The following is a 23,922-nucleotide window of genomic DNA, read 5'->3' as shown; positions in this document are numbered from 1 at the left end:
TCTTTCTTATATTAGTCTTGGTTCTCCAGAGGAACAGAAATAATAGGGGGTGTGTGTGTGTAAATATATATATGTAGAGGGAGAGAGAGAGATTTATTTTAAGGAATTGACTTATAAGATTGTGAGGGCCAAATTTTGCATTATAGACAGTAGACTGAAGACTCAGAGAAGAGTGGATGTAGAGGTATTGACTTCGAAGGCAGTCTAGAGGTAAAATTCCTTCTTCCTTCTCAGTGTTTTTCCCTAAAGGCCTTCAGTCTATTGGATGAGGCCCACCCACATTATGGAGGGTAATCTGCTTTACTCAGAGCCTACTGATTAAAATGTTAATCACATCTAAAAAATAACCTCCCAGGAACATTTAGACTGATGTTTGAGCAAACATCTGGGCACCACAGACTAATCAAGTTGACACATGAAAATAACCTTCACATTCTCTTACTGCAGTAGGCCATCCTGAGAACCCCTGGAATACATCCACTGAAGTTTGTAGATCTGTGTGGGTTGGCTTAGCAGATCCTTAATGATTCAGGAGTCTGTGGGACAACTCTAAACAAGGTGTACCTGAACTAGTTTGATGGAACAGGTCAGTGAGTGGAAAAACAATTATTTTCTATGCACCTGTTCTAGGCTCTGAGACCATAGTAATGAACAAAGCAGATGAGGTCTCACAGAACTTACTTTCTATCAGGTAGTATTAAAAACAAACAAACAAAAGGACAACAACAAAAGATAAAACGATATTCACAAAACAAAATCAACTATGTACCGTGGAAAAGGAAGAAACTAATTAGGAAAGAATGTTGCTTTTGAGCCAGGTCTTGAAAAACAGGTAACTATTAACACATGAATGTGGGGAAAGTGTTGTTTGAAGTAAAAATCAGAGACTTAATAAGTGCTGTTGAAGTATGTTTTAAGAAACAATAGCATCTAAAAATATTTCTTCTTGCAGTTAATTTTTCAGAATTCATTATGATTCTCCCTTTTATTTTGAGCCCCTTATTTTCTCAATTTCTTTATATTCTACAAGTATCTTATTTTTAAAAAGGTATCAACAGAATTTCTAATGTAAAATTTATTGTCAGAAGCTTTGGATTTAGAGCCAGCAAGTAGAATAGAATAATTTGAAATTGTTAAGGCCTGGAAAACAATGAGGAAAAATATTCAAGCATTTTCCGACATTAAATTAAAACTGCAAAATTATTTTACACTCTGGAAATGATGGTAGCGCTAATGTGAATACATTTTCTATGTCAAGAATTTCCCTAATGAGCTAGTATCTCCATTTTAAAAATGTATTAACAGATGCCTTAACGATCTTTTCTCTGTTCTCCCTATTAAAGAACTTGTGTCCACCAACTCATATCTACAACCACCTTGAATGAATAAATTCTCTGAACTAATGGCTTCTGAAAAAAAATCCTACTGCTTCCCTGAGTAACACTTTTTCCCATCAGCTTCTCAGAATAGCTAGATAACGAATAATTGGAATGAGAATTATCTGAGAAAAAATCCAGTACACTCAAATTAAGGACTATAGTCAGAAGGAAGATAGGAAATGAAAGTAAAGATTAAGGGCTTCAGTATTACAAGCTCTTGTATATTAAGTGTTTAGAACATAGTCAGTACGCAGTTCAGCATTTGGTTTTAGTTCTGCCACAGTTTGCATTCAGTTAAAAATAGATGTGGTGGCTGTCAATAACTTTCCCTGAGAGATTAATGTAACAAGATTCACATCGAAAGTACCAACCCATCTCAACACAATGTATTTTAATAATATCAGACTCTTCAAAACATTGTATCTAGTACTTCAGAACTTGTTAGTAACCAAACAACATACAAAATGAGACCTTTTTGCATTTTCATAGGACTTTAGTAACTCTTGCCTTACTCTATGTTTAAAATTATTTGTGTGAGTGACAGACATTTTTGGTTTGTTCTAATTATGTCACTGAAACCAAATGTTCTCACTCAAGGTCAGATCAACCCATAAAGGAAGCTGCAGTTATCAAATCACCAAAGGACACAATGTTAGATAGAAAAGGGACAGGGCTGAGGTGAAATCCTAGAGTGCCCAGATCTTACTCCTGGGCTACTTAACATTTTCACCTCGATTATACCAGTTTATCCCATTTTCCCCATGCTCTTCTACAAGTAAATGCTTTGTAAGCCTAGGATGGTAGGAACTTTGGAACTTTGGGCCCTTTTGCTAGTACCCTCTTTTGTAAGTGGTCTGCCTTTTTCTTTTGAGTCTACCTTGTCACACCTTGTCCTACAGATTTTCTTCATTGGTGAAAGTTTCCAGAAGGCCTTAATAAACCACAAAAGCAAGAGTATTTCACCACTCATGTAGTGTCAAGAGATTCAATTTCCTTTCCTAGTGCTGCTGTGGCTAATTGTGTAACTTTGTCTGTCAGAACTCCCATTTCATCCTCAGTAAAACTGCGAAATTGGACACAAAGCTTTCTCAGTGCCCTACCAGCTTCAACATACTGTCACCCAGTTCTCCACAGGGGTGGGGAGTATGGGGCTTTCACAGAATGTAGATGGTGTGATGGTTAACCCTTTTCCTGTTTAGGAAAAAAAGTGCAGCTTGCTGCCAGCGCTCTTTCAATTTTATATAAACATGCTCTTTGAGGATGAAGCAAATCTGACTAATTTTCAGTGTGAAAGTAAAACATAAAAATTGTTCTTGGAGTTATTTCTAAACAGAACTAACATCAGAATCGTCTGAATCATCAAAATTGTCTATTTCAGAAAAATCAAATTTATCAAATGAGTCTTCAGCCAACCACTGTTTGAGAACAATCTTAACATCACACATTAGAATGCTACATTTTCCAGGATTTAACATTTTCAGCTATTGAGAATTACTATATTTTGTAAATGGAAATACCACTACTAAAAACAGAATTCTATAAATAGAATTTGTTTCCAAAGTCGATGTGCTAGAGCCATGCGAAAATAATAATAAAAGTGAGATCTTTTGTGGCAAAGTTATCTCGGGGTAAATGCTGCAGCCTTTAGCACTGCCAGCAAGTATTCTCAGGGCAAATGAGAAAAATGTTAATTTTATGTGCCGACTTTACTGTGCTATGGGATGCCCAGATAGCTGGTAAACATTATTTCTGGTGTGTCTGTGAGGGTGTTTCTGGAAAAAATTAGCATTTGAATTAGTAGAGTGAATACAGAAGATCACTCTCCCAAAGCAGGGAACACCATTCATCCGGCTCAGGGCCAAAATTTCATCTCTTTACTTCAGCTGGGACATCTGTCTTCTCCTGCCCACAGGCCTTGGCACTCCTGGTTCTTGGGTCTTTAGATTTACACTGGGGGTTATACCATCAGTTCATCTGGTCCTTCAGACCCAGACTGAATTGTACTACCTTCTTTTCTGGTTCACCAGGTTGCAAATGGCAGACAGTGGGAATTCTTGACCTTTATAATCATGTGTAAGCTAATTTTCATCATAAATCTCATATAGGTATGCACATGTGTATGCATGTGTGTGTGTATATATGTGTGTGTGCCTTTCTGTGTATATATCCTATTGGTTTTGTTCCTCTGGAGAACCCTGAATAATACAAATGCTTAAGCAGATAATGGTAAAATATGTCATCTTTTTGTTTTGTTTTGTTTTGTTTTGTTTTACCCACTCACAATAAAAACCAAATTCAAGAAAGGCAAAAAAAAAAAAAAAAAAAAAAAAAAAAAAAAAAAAAAAAAAAAGACCTTTCCCTCAATACTCTTTTCTTCCTATTACTTGTCATGGCATTTCTTGTTAGCATGCCTCTCAACTTTTGTTCCAGTTTGAGATTCCACACACTTATTAATATAATGATCTGTAACTACATTTTTTTTTGTTTTCTATATGACTTAAAAAACTAATACACTAAAAAAATTAGTCTAAAATTTAGTATTATTGTAACTTTGGTTTCTAATTCCATATTTTTCTATGTAAATGAAGACAATAATGCATTCAAAAGAAGAATTAGTTTTTATTTTGGGGTGCACATGTATCAATATATAATTTAATGAAAATAATAACTCAAAAGGGTGGAGAAGTAGTAAAGTAGCAGAGTTTGTATGTTATTGAAGTTAAACTGGTATAAATCCAAATCAGAGTTATAACTTTTGGATGCTAAATGTAATATCCATTGGAGCCACAAAGAAAACAGCTTAGAGAATATACATGAAAGGAAATAAGAAAGAAATACAAACACTTCACAGCAAAAGATCAACTGAACACCAAAGAAGACAATAGTAATTCAGGAAACGAAGTACAAAAAAAGATATAAGGCATACTGAACACAAAGAGCAATATTATAGAATTTCCTCCTTATCACTAGTTATTTTAAATGTAAATGGATTAAACTTTCCAACTAAAAGTCAGAGATAAGCAGAATGGATAAAAATACATGATCCAACTGTATGCTATACATAAAAGACTCACTTTGGATCTAAAGATATAAATAGGTTGAAAGTGAAGGGATACAAAAAGTTGTTCCATGCAAAAGTAACCAGAAGAGAGCAGAGGTAGCTGTACTGACCTCAGATGAAACTGACTTTAAGTCAAAAGGTTTACAAAAGAAAAAGAAAGACATCATATGTTAATAAAAGTCTCAACACAGCAAGAAGATATGAGTTATAAACATCTGTATACACAATAACAGACTAACAAAATACATAAAGCAAAAACTGATAAAACTAAAGAGAGAAACCAACAGTTCTACAATAATAGTGGGAGACTTCAATATACATTATCAATAATGGATAGAATAACCATATGGAAGATAGATAAGGAAATATAAGACTTAAGCAACATAATAAACCAATTAGATTTAACAGAAAAATGAAACATTCTAGCAACAACAGCATACACATTTTTCTCAAGTATACATGGGGCATTTTCCAGTATAAACCATATGTTAGGCTAGAAATTAGTTTCAACAGATTTAAAAAGAGATATAAAAAGTATTCTCTCTAAACACGGTAGGATGAAGTTAGCAACCGAAGTAAAAGTGGAGGATTCACAAATTTGTGAAATAAACAACACCCTCTTAACCCACGGATCAAAGAAGAAATGACAAAGAAAATTAGAAATATTGTTAGATAAATTAAAACAAAAACAAAACACACCAAAACTTATGGAATTCAGTGAAAGCAGTTCAAAGGGGGAAAATTTATAGCTATAAATGCTTATGTCTAAAAACAGGAAAGAGCTCAAATCAAAATTGAATTTTATAATTTGATGAACTACAAAGTAAAGAAGAAGAACAAAATAAACCCAAAGCTAGCAGAAAGAAGGAAATAATAAAGATTTGATTAAAGGTAAGTAAAATCGAGAATATAAAAGCAATAGAGGAAATCAATAAAACCAAAAGTTTTATGAAAATATCAACAAAATTGACAAACCTTTAGATAGATGGGCTAAGGAAAAAAGAGAGATGACTCAAATTAGTAAACCTAAAGATAAAAGTGGGGACATTACTATTGAGTCTACAGAAATAAAAAAGATTATAGGAGAGTGCTGTGGACAATTGGATGTCACAAGTTGGATAACCGAGATAAAATGGACAAACCCCTAGAAACACAAAACTACCAAGATTAAGTCATGGAGAAATAGAAAATCTCAATAGATCTATAACTTGTAAAAAGATTGAATCAGTAACAAAAATCTTGTAATAAAGTCCTGGAGCTTATGGTAAAATTCACTGGTGAATTAATACCACTTCTTCTAAAACTTTTCCAAAAGATTGGAGAAGAGGAAACACTTCCTTTTTTTTTTTTTTTAAATTGAAGTTGCTGAAATCTGACTTTTTTAGAGGGAACACTTTCTAACTCATTTTAAAGAGGTCAGCAGTATCCTAGATACCAAAGCCAGGTAAGGACATTACAAGAAGACTACAGACCAGTGTCTCTGATAAACATAGATGCATAGGTCCTCAAGAAAATACTAGCAAACTGAATTCAGTATCTCATTAAAAGGATTACATACAATGACTGTCCCCTTCAAAACCCATGTTGAAGTTTAATTTCCAATGTGGCAGTATTGAGAAGTAAGGCCTTTAACAGGTGATAAGATCATGAGGCTTCTGCTCTAATGAATGGATGAATACATTCTTGGAATAATAGATGTATGGGATATCATTAGAGGGAAACTGATGGCTTTATAAGAAAAAGAAAAGAGGCCTGAGCTAGCACATTAACATATTAGCAAGCTTAGCTCTCTCACCATGTAATACTCTGCCCTGCCTCCAGACTCTGTAGGGTTCCCATCAGCCAGAAGACTCTCACCAGATGTGCCACCTTGACTTTGGACTTTTCCACCTCGATAACTGTAAAACATAAATTCTTTTTTAAATAAATTACCCAATTTCAGCTATTTTGTTATAAGCAATAGAAAACAGACTAAGATAATGCCAAGCGGGACTTATTCCTGGAATACAAGAATATTCAACATATAAAAATCAATCAACATAATACACTGTTAACAGAATAAAGGACAGAAAACATATGATCATCTCGATTGATGCAGAAAAGGCATTTGACAAAATTCACCACAGTTGCATGATTTAAAAAACACTCAAAATATTAGAAATAGAAGGAAACTACTTCAACATAATAAATACCTTATGTGAAAAACCCACAGCAATCATCATTCTCAGTGGTGAAAGACTGAAAGTTTCTTCTTTAATGTTAGGATGCCTGCTTTCACCACTTCCATTCAATATAATACTGGAAGTTCTAGGCAGAGCAGTTATGCAAGAAAAAAAGGCACCCAAGTTGCAAAGGAAGAAGTAACAATATCTCTGTTCACAAATGATACAATCTTATATATGTATACAATTATAAAGATTTCACACAAAAATTAAAACTGGTAAATGAATTTTGTACAGTCATAGGATACAGAGTCAAGACACAAAAATCAGTTGGATTTCTATATACTAACTGTGAACAATCTGGAAGGGAAATTACAAAACCAATTCTGTTTACAATAGAATCAAAAAGAATAAAATGCTTAGGAGTTAACCAAGAAAGTGAAAGTCTTGTACAACAGAAACTACAAAACATTGCTGAAAGTAATGAAGACAGATAAATGAAAACACACAAATTGGAAGACTTAATATTAAGGTATCAATACTACCGAAAGTGATTCAATGCAATTTTTGTCAAAATCCCAGTGACATTTTTTGCAGAATATAAAATCCTATCCTAAAATTTATATCGAATCTCAAGAGACTCTGAATAGTCAAAACAATCTTGAAAAAGAAGAACAAAACTGGAGGAATCATACTTCCTAATTTTAAAACTTACTACAAAGCTACAATAATCAGAAGTGTGATACAGGCATAAAGACAGACAAATGGAATAGAATATAGAAAGTCCAGAAATAAACCCTTGCATATATGGTCAAATTATTTTTGTTAACAATGTGAGACCATTCACTGGGAAAGACAGTCTTTTCAACAAATGGTGCTGAAAAAAAGTAGATATCCATATGTGAAAGAATAAAGGTAGATCTTTACCTATGACCATAGACAAAAATTAACTTAAAATAGATTAAAGACCTAAATTTAAGAGCTAAGACTATAAAATTCTTAGAAGAAAACATAGGGTAAAAGCTACTGAACATTGGATTTGGCAATAATTTCTTGGATGTGACAACAAAGGCACAGGAAACAAAAAAGTAGGCAAATTGGACTTAATAAAAATGTTTAAATATTGTGCATTAAAAGACAATGTCAATAGAGTAAAAGAGCAAGCTACAGAAAATATTTGTAAACTATATATCTGATGGAATTAATATGCAGAATATATAGAGAACTCATAGAAAAACAAACAACCTGATTCAAAAATGAGCAAAGAATTTGAATGAACATTTCTCCAAAGAAGATACAAATGGCCAACAAGCACATGAAAAGATGTTCCATATTACTTGTCACTAGGGAAATGAAAATCAAAACTAAAATGAGATACCACCTCATACCAATCAGAATAGCTACGATCATAAAACAGAAAATTAGGCCAGGTGAGATGGCTCATGCCTGCAATCCCAACACTTTCGGAGGCTGAGATGGGCAGATCACCTGAAGTCAGGAGTTTGAGACCAACCTGGCCAACATGGCGAAACCTCATCTCTTCTAAAAATGCAAAAATTAGTCAGACATGGTAGTGCACGCCTGCAATCACAGCTACTTGGGAGGCTGAGGCAGGAGAATTGCTTGAACTCTGGAGGTGGAAGTTGCAGTGAGCTGGGATCATGCCACTGCACTCCAGCCTGGCTGACAGAGCAACACTCTGTCTCAAAAATAAAAACAAAAACAGAAAATTACAAGTGCTGATGAGAATGTGGATGAATTGGAATACTGTGCACTCTTGATGGCAATATAAAATGGTACAGCTACTGTGGAAAATAGTATAGCAGTTCCTAAAAAATTAAAAATAGAATTACCGTGTGCTCCACAAATTCTACTTCTGAGTCTTCCTGCCAAATATTATTCATACTAGTGAAAACATGGAAGTGTTCCAAGTGTCCATGGACAGAAGAATCGATAAACAAAATGTGGTGTCTGCATTCAATAGAACACTATTTAACCTTAAAAAGGAAGAAAATTTTGACTTATGCTATAACATGGTTGAACTTTGAGGACATTGTGCTTAGTGAAGCAAGCCAGTCACAGTCTCTTGTATGAGACAACTTAGAGTGATCAAAATCATGAGAGAGACAGTAGAATGGTGATTGCTAGGGGATGAGGGGAGAGGGCAAAAGGGGGTTGTTATTTAATAGTTCTAGTTTTAGAAGATGGTAGAGTTCTGGAGATGAATGGTGGTGATAGTTACACAACATTATGAATGTATTTAATACCACTGAACTACACTTAAAAATGAGTAAGATGGTAAATCTTACGTTGTGTATTTTTAACATGATTTTTAAAAATTGGGGAAAAAAAGGTGACCCTTAGTGGCATGAGTGAAATTAGATAGCAGGGTGTGAGGCGGACTTTCAAATTTTGATGCTAAATATTGTATTATTTTCACAGTGAAAATGTAATCATGTATTTCCTGAGCAACATATTAAATATTATATGAATTCAACAAAGGACCAGTTATCTAGAACGTATAAAGAAATCTCAAAACTCAGCACTAAAAACAACCAATCCAACTAGAAAGTGGTCAAAAGGTATACATGAAAAGATGTTCAATATCATTTACCATAAGAAAAATAAAAATTAAAATCACGATTAAATGTGATTGCACACATATCAGAATGGCTAAAATAAAGAACAGTGAAAACACTGACCAGGTCATGGAAAAACTGGATCCAACTGCTGCTGGTAGGAATGTAAAATGGCACAACCACACTGGAAAATAATTGGATAATTTCCTATAAAACTAAAGCTTACAACCCAGCAATTGTATTCTTGGGCATTCAGTCCAAAGGAATGGAAACTTATGTTCACATAGCAGCTTTATTCATAACAACCCAAATCGGATAGGTGAGTCACTAAACAAGCTGTGGTGCATACACACCATGGAATACTGTTGAAATGGGACACAACTTGGATGACTCTCCAGGGAATTATACTGAGTGAAAAAAGCTAATCTAAAAGGTTAGGTACTAAATGATTCCATTTATGTAACATTTTTGAAGGGACAGGGTGTTAGGAATGGAAAACAGATTAGTGGTTGACAGGGTTTAAGGATAGAGAACAGAGGGAAGTAGCTAAGAGAGGCAGAAGTCTTTGGGCTGCGAAAGCTTTCCTGGACTTAGTGAACCTCCATCCCAGAGTCTTTGGTTAAGCCCCTGAAGACTTTGCAACCTCGCCAAGGTTCTGGGCGATGTCAGGAAAGAGTGGAGTCTGAAGAACCCTGGCCTCTTTTCAACTCAGTACCTCCAGAGTAGAAAGGAGACTGGGGATTTGTTGCTGTCTGCAGCATACTTCCTGACAGATTCCTCACCGTTTTAAACACCCTCAGAGGAAATGTGAAGGGAAACTCATTTAACAACTCCTGTAGACAATTGGCATCCAGCAATCGTTAGCATTTGGCAGGCAAGCAGAGATATATTAAAAGAGGAAAACCTCTGCCCAATTATATTATAAGTACCACAAGAATTTCCCAAACAACCCAGACAAATTCCTCAGCCTCTGCTAAAAGCCAAGCAGAGGAATAACAGCTTTCTGGCAGTTCATGCCTTCTCTCCACTCTTACTTATAAATTCCAGACATTTTCTTGATTGTTCTAGAGATTAGCAAAGTTAGTTTTTCCCTCAATCCCTAAATTGTGTCCCATTATCCAGACCATTCATATCCTGTTTGTAGGCTGATGATACGGATCCATTAAATGGTTTTCAAAAGCCACATACTACTTGACCCCCTATTCATTATATTTACAGAATCCCAAGTGCAGCTATTAAAATAGATGCTGATCATTTACATGCTGGAATTGGTTTATTTTGTTCTCTCATATGCTTAACCTCATGCCTTACTTGAAGAATGGAAGAAAATAATTATTTTCTCTCGTCCATTTTCTTAATTTGCAATTGCAATCACTTCTACAGGGAGACCTCTCTAAGAAGTCATTGCCAAGGGAGACAAAGGGTTGAGAAGGCAAAGCAACTAACACCCGGGCTGCTGGCCACTGTAGGGGCTGAGTGCATGCTGTGGGATTCTAGGGTGCTGCTGGCTTAGGCTTACCTTAACTGGATTTTTTTTTTAAATCATCTAATATTTCTTTAATAATAATTCTAGTTCCATAGGTTTTCATGTTATGCACCAATTTGTACCCGAGTTCAATTACAAAAAAGGCAACCATTTCTAAATTGGTGGTATACATTTCTTTACAATTTTTTAATGTAAGGTCATTTATTAAAATAGACAAACTATAAGTTGAAAATGAAGGAAACAGAAAAATTCAACTTTTCACAACCAAAAGAATTAGCACAACCTTAGAAATAATTTAGAAAAAAGTGTTGTTAAAAGATAAGTTGGATTCTTAACTTCTTATCTTTCCTCTCTCTTCTGGTTTGACTAAAAGTGACGATATAGATTATTCCCATAAAGCAGTTCCAAACCTATGTGGAAAATCAGCTGAGACTGTAGCAGATTCTGTCTTTTTACTCCCTCGTTCAAAAGTAATCAGATCCTAAAATTTGAAAGGAATTTGAAAGGAAATCTAAAATTCCAGGCAAGACTTAAAACTGTGAAATCATTGTCTTACTGTCTTGTTTTTGTGCAATCATTAGACTCTTTGGTTCATGGCTTACTTTGAAAACAGGAATTACCATCCTGTGCTGTAGGAAAATGCAAGTGTTTACAGACATATAAAATTTTGCTTTATAATTTCAGAGAGCCCCAGACCATCTCAGCACCTGAGCCAATGCCTAAAGGATGTTACCAATAGATTAGAATAAAAATATCAGGTGATTGAGGGAAGGAAATAGTCAAGCAAATGTGTAAAGCAAAGGAGTCTCTGTCTTGTATTTGAAGTTTTTAGACATGACAAGAGAAAATAACTTTTAAAAACTCTATACCTGTGTTGGAACAAGAGTTGGAGTTGCCGTAGTGAATCAGAGGCTGAAAAAGTCCTGGAAGATAGAAGGCAGAAAGAGTCATACACCAGACCTATGCAATGATGTTGTGGCAAAAGGTGTCAGGGCTCCTGAGATGCCCCAGTCTCAGAGGTGGCAGGCAGTGGAGCAGCTGGACCCTGAGGCAACCAAAAGGGTAATTGCTCAGGGATGGGAGGAGGAGGAGCCATGCTGATCAGCTCCTTTTTTCCATTCCATCCCATTCCCATGGACCAGAAGCAAACAAGAGAGGTATCTGTTCCTAGGTGAGAGAAGAGAGTGAGGACTCTTGGGCTACAGATAACACTAGAAAGCTGGTGACATCCAGGAAGACAGGGAAGCACCCTCATCTGGAAGTCAGCCAACGGTCAACGAGGCCCCAGTCAGTGCATGAAGACTGGTAATACATCTGTGGAACTAGACAGACAAAAAAGAGTTCTCAAATAGAGACATAAAGGAGGGTCATAAAACATCTGAAACTAGCCAATGGTCAACGCCTCCCCAGTCAGTGCATGAAGCCTGGTAATTCATCTATGGAACTAGACAGACAAAAAGGAGTTCTCGAATACAGACACAAAGGAAGGTCATCAAACATCTGAAACCAGCCAAGGGCAAACTCAAAAGTCAGAATTGCCCTGGAGAGTAAATATAGTTACCCTATTTAGTTATACTCCATATAGTTATGAAGCAAATTAAATGAGACTTAGAATTAGTATTGACAATATCCTCAGGAAAATTCAAATGCAAGAAAAGGTTAAAAGTTAAGGGACAGAAAAAATATGTATACTTTATAGATCAGAAAAAGAAATATTCTGAATATATTCATAAATAGTGATCAAACAAATGCAAAACCCCAAATCGGGGCTGAGAAAAGTCAAGCTGCCTGAGGTGGGGGCTGTCAGTGATCACAGGTGGGCTCTTAGCTTGGGCATTTCTGGCTGTGACAAAAAGGCCACTAAACAACTGAAAGCTGATCTCGTCATGAATTTTGTTTCTTTCTGAAACTTTAATTCTGTTTCGTTTTGTTTTTAATGTTAAAAAAATGGGTACCAAATGGGAAGGAAAAAAAAAATGGTCAAAACCTCAAACATTCATTGCATAAAAGTAAAATAATGGGCTGGATTGTGCTGAAGCTTCAGTTAACTTCTCCAACAGATAAGATAAAAGGGAACAGCTCTGAACACGAACAATGTGTCAGACAAGTAATAAGAATGACAGCATTACAGTATCACAGATAGATGAGGAAAATGAGGCACAGAGAAGCTATGTAACATGCTGGATGTTACTACACTAGTAGATAGCAGAGACACTGTATATCCAGGTCTGTTGGACTGTAGGTGGCACTTTTAACCACTATGCATTATTGCTTCCACTTTATCAAGTGTGGTAACTCAGTGGCTATAGCAGGAAACACTATGGACATGGCCTCTGTCTTCCTGAGGTTTACAGTTGAGTGTACATTATCACACATCAATGCCAGGACAAGTCAGGATTGTTCACAGATACACTGGGAGAGGAAAGCTGAGACAGATAGATAGATGATAGATAGATAAATAGATAGACAGATACATAGATAGGTAGATAACACTTGGAATAGATATATATTACATTTATACATTATATAATATGTATGTGTTATATATAACAATCATAACACAAAAAGGGGGAAGAAGATAAAATTAAGTTAGCATAAACCTAGAAGTAGATTCTGAGGTGTTAAAATGCATATGCTAAGTCTGCTACTATGAAAATAATGCAAAAAATTAAAAAATTCTTTTAAAAAATTAAAATGTTATACTAAAAATATTCACTTAAATCAAAAGAAAACAGTAGAGGAGATCAGAGGAGATCAGGAAAAAGAGATGAAGCATATAGAAAACAAAAAGTAGAATGTCAGATGTAAATCCAATTATATCAGTGGTAACATTAAATGTCAATGAATTGAACAATCCAATAAAAAATAGATCCAACTATATCCTGTCCATAATAAACATACTTTAGATTCAAACATACAAATAGGTTGAAAATAAAAAATGGAAAAAGATGTATGATGCAAATAGCAACTAAAGACAGTTGGAGTGGCTACATGATATTAAACAAAACTCACAGTAAAAAAAATTACTAAAGATAAAGATTGATATTTTATGGTCAACCCATCAGGAAGATATAACAATTAAAACTTATAAGTACCTAACAACAAAGACCAAAATACATGGAGAAACCCTGACAGAATTAAAGGGAGAAATAGACAACAATAATTCATAGAAACTTCAATAATCTATTTTCAATAATGAGTATAACCCAAAATAAATGAAAACATTCACACAAATGTCATAGCAGCATTATCTGATAACCAAAAAAACAGATACAACCCAAGTGTCCATCAACTGATGAATGGGTAAACAAAACATAGCATATCCATACAATGCAATATTATTCAACTTTAAAAAGAAATGTCTACCAGTACATGCTACAACACAGATGAACCTAGAAAGTATCATGCTAAGTGAAAAAAGCTAGTCACAAAAACCATACACATATATTGTATAATTTAATTTATATGGAATATCTGAAATAGACAAATTCATAGAACAGAGAGTAGATGAGGATTTTCCAAGGATGATGGCAGGAGAAAATTAAGACTGACTGCTAAGGGGTATAAGGTGTCTTTTGGGGATGATGGAAGTGTAGTGGAATTACATGTGGTAATGGTTGTACAATAAAATGAATATATTAAAAACTACTAAATTATACACTTTAAAATGATTAATTTCATGTTACATGAATTATATTTCAATAAAAGGAAGAGGAAGGGAAAAAGCAGGAAGAAGGAAGGTATAAGTATTTCATTTTAGAAAAAACTAGGGGAAATAGTCTCAAGAAGGAGGAAGTTGTCATGAGTATGAAAATTTATGAGAGTAACAAGTTAAATAAGAATTCAAAGGATCCCTTGGATTCAGGAGTCTCATTGAAATCCAAAATGTGTGGCTTGCAAAGGGATTGGGTGATTTAAAAAAACAGAAACAGTTTGAGATATTGTATTGTGTATTGTATTGTGTAAAAAAAAAAAAAAAAAAAAAAGGATAGTGATGTGCTATGAAGTTAATGTTTGTGTCTTCCCAAAATTTATATGTTAAAGCCCTCATCCCTAGTATGATGGTGTTTGGAGGTGGACCTTTAGGAGGTAATTGGATCTTGAGGTTGAAACCCTCATGAATAGCCTGACCTGCTTCACATTGTTCTGTGGGAATTGAGACTCAGAAAACCAAAGTAAATGTGGGGATGCTTATGCTGCTTGTTGCGCTGTGAATAATAAAGTCATTTATCTCTGTAAAAAATAATGGATAGAACAACTCAGCAGACTAGTTCAAGAAGACTCCCACAACACTATAAACCCACTAGGACGAACAGATGCTCTATTGAACACCTCAAATCAGCAGAATATATATTCTTCTCAAGTGCCTATGAACCATTTTCTAGTACAAACTATGTGTTATGCCATAAAACATAAATGTAAAAGGACTGAGATAATACAAAATATGTTCTCCAATCACAACAAAATAAAATTAGAAATCAATAACAGAAAAAATTGGAACTTACAAATATGTAGAAGTTAAATGACAGTTCTTAATACCAATAGATTAAAGAAGAAATCAAAAGAGAAATTAAAAATATTCTAAGATGAATGAAAATAAAGGCATAATGTACCAAAACATATGGGATGCCATGAAACTAATGCATAAAGGCAAATTTATAAATGCCTGTATTAAAAAAGAAATAAGAGCTCATATCAACAGCCCAACCACTGGGAGCACCTTAAAACACTCTAGAGCAGCTAAATCTAAAACAAGCAGAAGAAAGGTAATAATAAAACCAAAAGTTGTGTATTTGAAAAGATTAACAAAAATTGGAAAATCTTTAGCTGGTCAAGAAAAAGAATACAGAAGACTAAACTTACTAAAATCAGGAATAAAAGAGGAGATATTACCACTGAACCTACACAAACAAATGAAAGGATGCATCAGACTGTGGTTACCAACTTTTCCAAAGTGAAACTGAACACAACTTTCCTATTCTCCAGCATCGGTCTATTTGAAGCACAGAATTAAAAACTGCTTACAAAGCCGTTACCGAAAGCTACGAAGTTTTGTAGCTTTTAAATTGCTTGAACTTCTGCCAATGTAGGACAAAAGGTGCCACAGCCTATCTACACAAGCTGTTCCCATCTCCCACTGGAAAGAAGAACTTGACGATAACAAAGACTTGGAGAGGGCCAAAATTAAAATCAAAATGGTAACATTGCAGCAATTACACAAAAACAAAATGATCCACAAAAGTAAAACTTATGAATTTATATTTATTAGTTCAGGAATAGCAGCAATTGAAACTGTGACCCACTCATGCTAACATTGATGGTGCAGATAATATAGTCCAGTCTGAGAATTATGGAAATCTTTCTGGGCAACAGGCACAATGGGAATTTTATAGCATTCCGTGGCAGCCAGATGCTTTGTAATAGAGTTTTCAGTAAACTCTGGCAACTGACGAATTTTATGTTATGACCACCCAATTTAAGAACCCTTAGTATTTACTCAGTGATATAAGTTTATATAATTATGCATTAGCCACCCATAAGGGTCAAAGACTTACAAGAAAAGGAGCCTCAAGTCCCATTCATGTTTGACAGATTTTATTTTGAGAATCACTGCTTTAGAACTATCTGTGAGTTACCATTTTTGTACTTGGACATATGACAGCATCATCAGAGCCTTCTTTCTGTCTTTTTAGAGAAAATAGTAAGATTGACTTGATTACACGCCTTCTGTAAGTTCAAAGCTCTTCCTATAATTTCTATAAATTTCTGGGGGTGGAATGCAAGTGGGCCACACTTTACAATCATCGTGACCTCTTTCTTTTGATTTTCTCTTTTGTGTGAGAGATCTCTGTGCTGTGCCACAGCAATGCAGATGTGAGTGAGCCTCTGCCTTCTTCTAAAATCATCAACAACAAAGTCCCCTCAGAAAAATGTTTCATGAAGATTTATGGGAAGACAGAGGAGTGATATGACAGTAAACAAACACTTTCAAATAAAAGAATAAGTTTCTGTGCTTAAAATAGTCTTCACCCATCTCTCTCCTTGCTTTCTCCTCTTCTCCTCCCCTCCTCCACAACCTTGGAGTTTGGCTAACGCTCTTCACCTTTGCTAGCTGGTCTTCATCTTGCTTCTCCTCTTGATTCTCTTCTCTGTTTTTGGTTTTCTTCTCTCCTCTGTTTAGAACAACAAACCAGCTCACCTGATTCTCTCAGGGGAAGAGCTTTGATATTTTTCTGAAGCTATGTCACCTGTGAATGAATTCTCAGGACCTTGGGGGTCTCACCTTTGCTTTATGCCCAGGAATGTTTCCTGGAAAATTAACTGTGACTGGCATACAGGATTATGTAAGACCGTGGCAGAAGACACCACCACCTTGTCATTACAGGTGGCATTTTCTAAGACATGCAGAGATTTTCCCAGAAAAAGGTGGAGAAAATGTGTGTGGAGCAAAACTTGGGTGTTTACTAAATATTTACTGTGGAAGAATGAGTTAGTGGAACAGGTAAGTCATGAAGAAAAGAGAGAATGGTCAATAAAGTTACTCCAGGTGGAGTTAGGGGGACAGGATCAAAACTTAAGTGGATAAGTTAGTCTTTTTCTGAAGGAAGGACAGCTGTTTTACTGAGAAAGCATGAAAGAAGATAAGGAAGGTGAGCTGCAAACGAGATGTATTTATTTGTGGCTAGGAGAGTCAGTTAAGGGTTTGCTCCTGCAATGACTTGGATTTTCTAAGTGACGTCAGGTCAAAAGTCATCTGCTGACTGAGGACAGAGTTAGGACAGGGTTTAGCATTGTGGCTTGAGATCATTAGTTGCCAGTATTTCTTTCTTTGGCATTGTTTTCTGATTAAAAAATTTTTGTGGGTACATAGTACATATATTTACAGATTACGTAGGATATTTTGATGTAGGCGTGCAATGCATAAAAATCGCATCAGGGCAAGTGGGGTATCCATCACCTCAAACATTTATCCTTGGTGTTACAAACAATCCAATTATACACTTTTAGTTATTTTAAAATGTACAATTAAATTATTTTTGACTATAGTCACCCTGTTGTACTAGCTAATACTAGGTCTCATTCATTCTAACTTTTTGCACCCATTAACCGTTTCAACTCCCACCCCCTGCCACTTTTCACTACCCTTCACGCCCTCTGATAACCATCCTTCTACTCTGTCTTCATGAGTTCAATTATATTAGCTTTTAGCTCCCACAAATAAGTGAGAACATGTGAAGTCTGTCTTTCTGTGCCTGGCTTACTTCACTTGATATAATAACCTCAATCAAGTTCCATCCATGTTGTTTTAAATGACAGGATCTCATTCTTTGTATGGCTTTGTAGTACTTCATTGTGTATATGGACCACATTGTCTTTATCCATTTGTCTGTTGATGGGCACTTAAGTTGCTTCCAAATCTTGGCTATTGTGAATAGTGCTGCAATAAACATGGGAGTGCAGATATCTCTTTGATATCCTGATTTCTTTTCTTTTGGGTATATACCTAGGAGTGGGATTGCCAGATCGTAAGGTAGCTCTATTTTTAGTTTCCTGAAGAACCTCCAAACTGTTCTCCATAGTGGTTGTACTAATTTACATTTCCACCAACAATGTACATGTGTTCCCGTGTCTCCACATCCTCACCAGCATCCATTATTGTCTGTCTTTTGGATAAAAGTCATTTAAACCAGGGTAAGAATATATCTCATTGTAGTTTTTAAAAAAATAATTATCATACTTGTTTTTATTTGTCTTTAATGTATGTATAGCTCACATTTATTTTAATCCTTAATACTAGAAGTGTTTGGAGTCTTTATTTGGAAGTTTGGTGATGTTTTGTTTTTAATTTTTGATTTTATTTTTATTTATTTTACTTTTGGGTACATAATAGGTGTATATATTTATGGGGTACATGAGATGCTTCGATGTAGTCATGCAATGCATAATAATCAATCACATAAAACAGGGGTATCCATCATGTCAAACATTTATCCCTGTGTTACAAACAATCCAGTTATACTCTTTTAGTTACTTTAAAATGTACAATTAAATTATTGTTGACTATACTCACGCTGTTGTGCTAGCAAATACTAGGTTTCATTCATTCTTTCTGTTTTTTGTACCCATTAGCTATCCTCACATCCCCTCCACTACCTTTCCCAGCCTCTCGTAATCATCCTTCTACTCCCTATCTCCATGTTGTTTTGATTTTTAGCTTGCACAAATGAGTGAGAACATGTGATGTTTGTCTTTCTGTGCCTGGTTTATTTCACTTAGCATAATGACTTCCAGTTTCATCCATGTTGTTGCAAATGACAGGGTCTCATTCTTTTTTGTGGCTGAATAGTTCTTCACTGTGTATAAGTATCACATTTTTCTTTATCCATTCATCTGTTGATGGACACTTTAGCTGTTTCCAAATCTTAACCATTGTAAATAATGCTGCAACAAACATATGAGTGCAGATATCTCTTCAATATACTGATTTTCTTTCTTTTTGGTAGATACTTAGCAGTGGGATTGCTGGATCATATGGTAGCTCTATTTTTAGTTTTTTTGAGGAAACTTCATAGTGGTTGTACCAATTTATATTGCCATCAACAGTGTACAAGGGTTTCCTTTTCTCCACATCCTTGCCAGGATTTGTTATTGCCTGTCTTTTGGATATCAGCCATTTTACCTGGGGTGAGATAATATTTCATTGTAGTTTTGATTTGCATTTCTCTGATGATCAGTGATGTTGAGCACCTTTTCATATGTCTGTTTGACATTTCTATGTCTTATTTTGAGAAATGTCTATTCAAATTTTTTTGCCCATTTTTAATTGGATTATTAGACTTTTTCCTGTAGAATTGTTTGAGTTCCTTATATATCCCGGTTACTAATTGTTTGTCAGATGGGTAGTTTGCAAATATTTTCCCCCATTCTGTGATTGTCTCTTCGCTTGGTTGATTGTGCCCTTTGATGTGCAGGAGCTTTTTAACATAATGTGATTCCATTTGTCCATTTTTGCTTTGGGTGCCTGTGCTTGTGGGATATTACTTAAGAAATGTTTGCCCAGATCAATGTTCTGGAGAGTTTTCCCAATGTTTTATTGTAGTAGTTTCATAGTTGAATGTCTTATATTTAAGTCTTTAATCCATTTTGATTTGATTTGTATATATGGCAAGAGGTAGGAGTCTAGTTTAATTCTTCTGCATATGGATACTCATTTTTCCTAGCACCATTTATTGAAGAAACTGTCCTTTCTTCAATGTATGTTCTTTTCATCTTTGTCAAAAATGAGTTTGCTGTAGATGTATGGATTTATCTCTGGGTTCTTTATTCTGTTCCACTAATCTATATGTCTTTTTTAATGCTAGTACCATTCTGTTTTGGTTACTATAGCTCTGTAGTATAATTTAAAGTCAGGCAATGTGATTCCTCCAGTTTTGTTCTTTTTGCTTAAGGTGCTTTTGGATATTCTGGGTCTTTTTAGTTTCATATAAATTTTGGAATTTTTTTCTATTTCTGTGAAGAATGTCATTGGTATTTTCATAAGGATTGAATTAAATCTATAGATTGCTTTGAGAAGTATGGACATTTTAACAATATTAATTCTTCTAATCCATGAACATAAAAATGCCTTTCCATTTTCTTGTGTCTTTTTCAGTTTCTTACATCAATGTCTTATAGTTTTCATTGTAGAGATCTTTTGCTTTTTTGATTAAGTTAATTCCTAGGTATTCTCTTTTACTTGTGGCTATTATAAATGGAATTATTTTCTTGATTTCTTTTCAGATTGTTTACTGTTGGCATATAGAAATGCAACTGATTTTTGTATTTTCATTCTGTATCCTGCAACTTTACTGAATTTATGTGGTGTGAGTAGTAATATCTCCTTTTTCATCTCTGATTTTATTTATTTGGATCCTCTCCCTTTTTTCTTAGTCTGGCTAAAGGTTTGTCAATTTTGCTTATCTTTAAAAGACCAGCTTTTTCTTTCATTGTCCTTTTATATTGTTTTCTTCATTTTAAATTCATTTATTTCTGCTCTGATCTTTATTACTTCCTTCTTCTACTAATTTTAGGTTCGGTTTGCTCTCACTTTTCTAGTTCTTTAGGATGCATTATTAGGTTGTTTATTTGAATTTTTTTTGCTTTTTGATGAAGACGCTTATAGCTATAAAGTTCCTTTTAGCACTGCTTTCATTGTATCCCACAGATTTTGGTATGTGTGTTTCCATTATTATTTGTTTCAAGAAATTTTTCAAATTCTTTCTTAATTTCTTTATTGACCAACTGGTCATTCAGGAACATATTGTTTGATTTCCATGTGTCTGTATAATTTCCAAAATTCCTCTTGCTATTGATTTCTAGTTTTATTCCATCATGGTCAGAGAAAATGTGTGATATTATTCAAAATTTTTTGAATGTTTTGTGATCTAACATATAGTCTATCCTTGAGAATGGTTGATGTACTGAGGAATAATTTTATTCTGCAGCTGTTGGGTAAAATGTTCTATAAATATCTATTAGGTCCATTTGATTTATAGTGCAGATTAAATTTGATGCTTCTTTGTTGATTTTCTGTCTGGAAGGTCTATCTGATTCCACAAGTGGGGTGTTAAAATCTCCAGCTGTTACTGTATTTGGGTCTATCTCTTTTTTAACTCTAATAATATTTGTTTTACATATCTGGGTGCTCCAGTGTTTGGTGCATATATATTTACAATGGTCATATCCTTTTGGTGGATTAATTCCTTTATCATTATATAGAGACCTTCTTTGTCTATTCCTATAGTTTTTGTTTTCAAATCTATTTTGTCTGACATAAATACAGATACTCTTGCTCTGCTTTGGTTTCATTGATATAGAATATCTTTTCCATCTCTTTATTTTCTGTTTATGTGTGCCTGTATAGGTGAAATGTGTTTCTTTTTTTTTTTCAGACGGAGTCTGACTCTGTTGCCCAGGCTGGAGTGCAGTGGCATAATCTCAGCTCATTGCAACCTCTGCCTCCCAGGATCAAGTGATTCTCCTGCCTCAGCCTCTCAAGTAGCTGGGGCTACACATGTGTGTCACCACACCTGGCTAATTTTTGTAATTTTAGTAGAGATGGGGTTTCACTATGTTGGCCAGGCTGGTCTTGAACTTCTGACCTCGTGATCTGCCTGCCTCGGCCTCCCAAAGTGCTGGGATTACAGGCATGAGCCACTGCACCCAGCCTGGTGAACCGTGTTTCTTGTAGGTAACATATCACTGGGTCTTGTTTTTTATTGTTGTTGTTGTTGTTTTTCTTATCCCTTCAGCCAGTCTATGTCTTTTGATTGGAGAGTTTAGTCCATTTATATTCAATGTTATTATTGATAAGTAAGGACTTTACTCCTGCCATTTTATTTGTTTTCTGCTTTTGTGTATGTGTATGTGTGATCTTCTCTTCCTTCTTTCTTTTCTTCCTGTCTTGCTTTTAGTGAAGCTAATTTTTTTCTGGTGGTATGATTTAATTTCTTGCTCGTTATTTTTTGGTTTATCTGTTGTGTGTTTTTTAATTTGAGGTTACCATGAGGCTTGCAAAGAGTATCTTATAATCCATTATTTTAAAACAAAAATGTAATCCTGTTTACATAAACAAATAGCAAACAAATAGGCAATAGGAACTAATAAATACTATACATATTAGCTTCATCCATTTTAACTTTTATTGTCTCTATTTGTATCTTATTGTACTGTGTATTCTTGAAAAGTTACTATAGTTACTACTTTTGATTGGTTCATCAAAAAGATTGGTTCTCTTTCTACCCAAGATCATTGTAGTTTACACACCACAATTACAGTGTTATAATACTTTGTGATTTTTTTGTGTACTTACTATTACCAGTGAGTTTTGTGCCTTCAGATGATTTTTTATTGTTCATTAACATCTTTTTCTTTCAGATTGAAATACTCTCTTTAGCATTTCTTGTAGGACAGGTCTGATATTGATGAAATCCTCAGCTTCGTTTATCTGAGAAAGTCTTTATTTCTCCTTCATATTTGAAGGATATTTTCACCCAATATACTATTCTAGGGTAAAAGTTATTTGCTTTCAGCATTTCAAGTATGTCATGCTACTCTCTCTGGGCCTGTAAGGTTTCTACTGAAAAGTTTGCTGCCAGATGTATTGGAGCTCCATTGTATGTTATTTGTTTCTTTTCTCTTGCTGCTTTTGGGGTCCTTTTTTACTCTTGATCTTTGGGAGTTTGGTTATTAAATGCCTTGAGGTAATCTTTGCGTTAAACGTGCTTGGCATTCTGTAACATTTTTGTACTTGGATGTTGCTATCTTTCTCTAGGTCTGGGAAGTTCTCCCTTTGAATAAACTTTCCTTTGAATAAACTTTCTATCCCACCTCCTCTTTAAGACCAATAACTCTTAGATTTGCTCTCTTGAGACTATTTTCTAGGTCCTGCAGACATGCTTCTTTGTTTTTATTCTTTTTTTGTTTTGTCTCCTCTGACTGTGTATTTTCAAATAGCCTGTCTTCACGTTCACCAGTTCTTTATTCTGCTTGATCAATTCAGCTGTTGGAAGGCTCTGATGTGTTCTTCAGTATGCCAATCGCGTTTTTCACCTCCAGAATTTCTGCTTGTTTCTTTATTCTTTGTGTTTTCCCAAGACAGCTATTCTGAATTCCCGGTCAGAAATGTCACAAATTTCTTTTCTCTAGGCCTGGTCTATGGTGCCTTATTTAGTTCATTTGGTGAGGTCATGTTTTCCTGTATGGTCTTGATGCTTATAGATATTCTTCAGTGTCTAGGCATTGAAGAGTTAGATATTTACTGGGGTCTTTGCAGTCTGGGCTTCTTTGTACTTGTCCTTCTTGGGAAGGCTTTCCAAGTATTTGAATGGTCTTGAGTGTAGTGATCTAAGCCTACTTTAGGGGGCACCCCAAGCCCAGTAATGTTGTGGTTCTTGCAGACTCATGAAGGTACCACCTTCGTAGTCTGGGATAAGATCCAGAAAAATTAGCTGGATTATGGGACAGAGACTCTTGTTCTCTTCTCTTACTTTCTCCCAAACAAATGAAGTCTCTCTCACTCTCTGTTTTGAGCTTCCTGGAGCTGGGGTTGGAGAGCCCCTGTGGCTACCATCCCTGAGTCTGTACTGGGTCAGACTGAAGCCCGGACAGCACTGGATATCTCCCAGGGCCCACTGTAACCACTACCTGGCTACCACATATGTTTGCTCAAGACCCTGTGTCTCTACAATCAGCAGGTTGTGAAACCAGCCTGGCT

The 23,922-nt window shown here is 35.1% G+C and overlaps 1 long non-coding RNA gene across 1 annotated transcript in view; it reads left to right on the top strand.

Annotated features, from left to right (window-relative positions):
- The first annotated feature begins 16,866 nt into the window (after nucleotides 1–16,866).
- Nucleotides 16,867–23,922, top strand: part of LOC106998892 (uncharacterized) — a 31,798-nt gene continuing 24,742 nt past the window's right edge. The window contains exon 1 of the long non-coding RNA XR_001445471.3: nucleotides 16,867–17,052. This is a non-coding gene — a long non-coding RNA (uncharacterized LOC106998892). The remainder of the gene's footprint in view (nucleotides 17,053–23,922) is intronic.

The sequence above is a fragment of the Macaca mulatta genome, chromosome 6 (genome assembly GCF_049350105.2).
Source record: "Macaca mulatta isolate MMU2019108-1 chromosome 6, T2T-MMU8v2.0, whole genome shotgun sequence".
NCBI lineage: Eukaryota > Metazoa > Chordata > Mammalia > Primates > Cercopithecidae > Macaca > Macaca mulatta.
The sequence above is the reverse complement of the archived record's forward strand: the minus strand, read 5'-3'. Positions and strand labels throughout refer to the sequence as shown.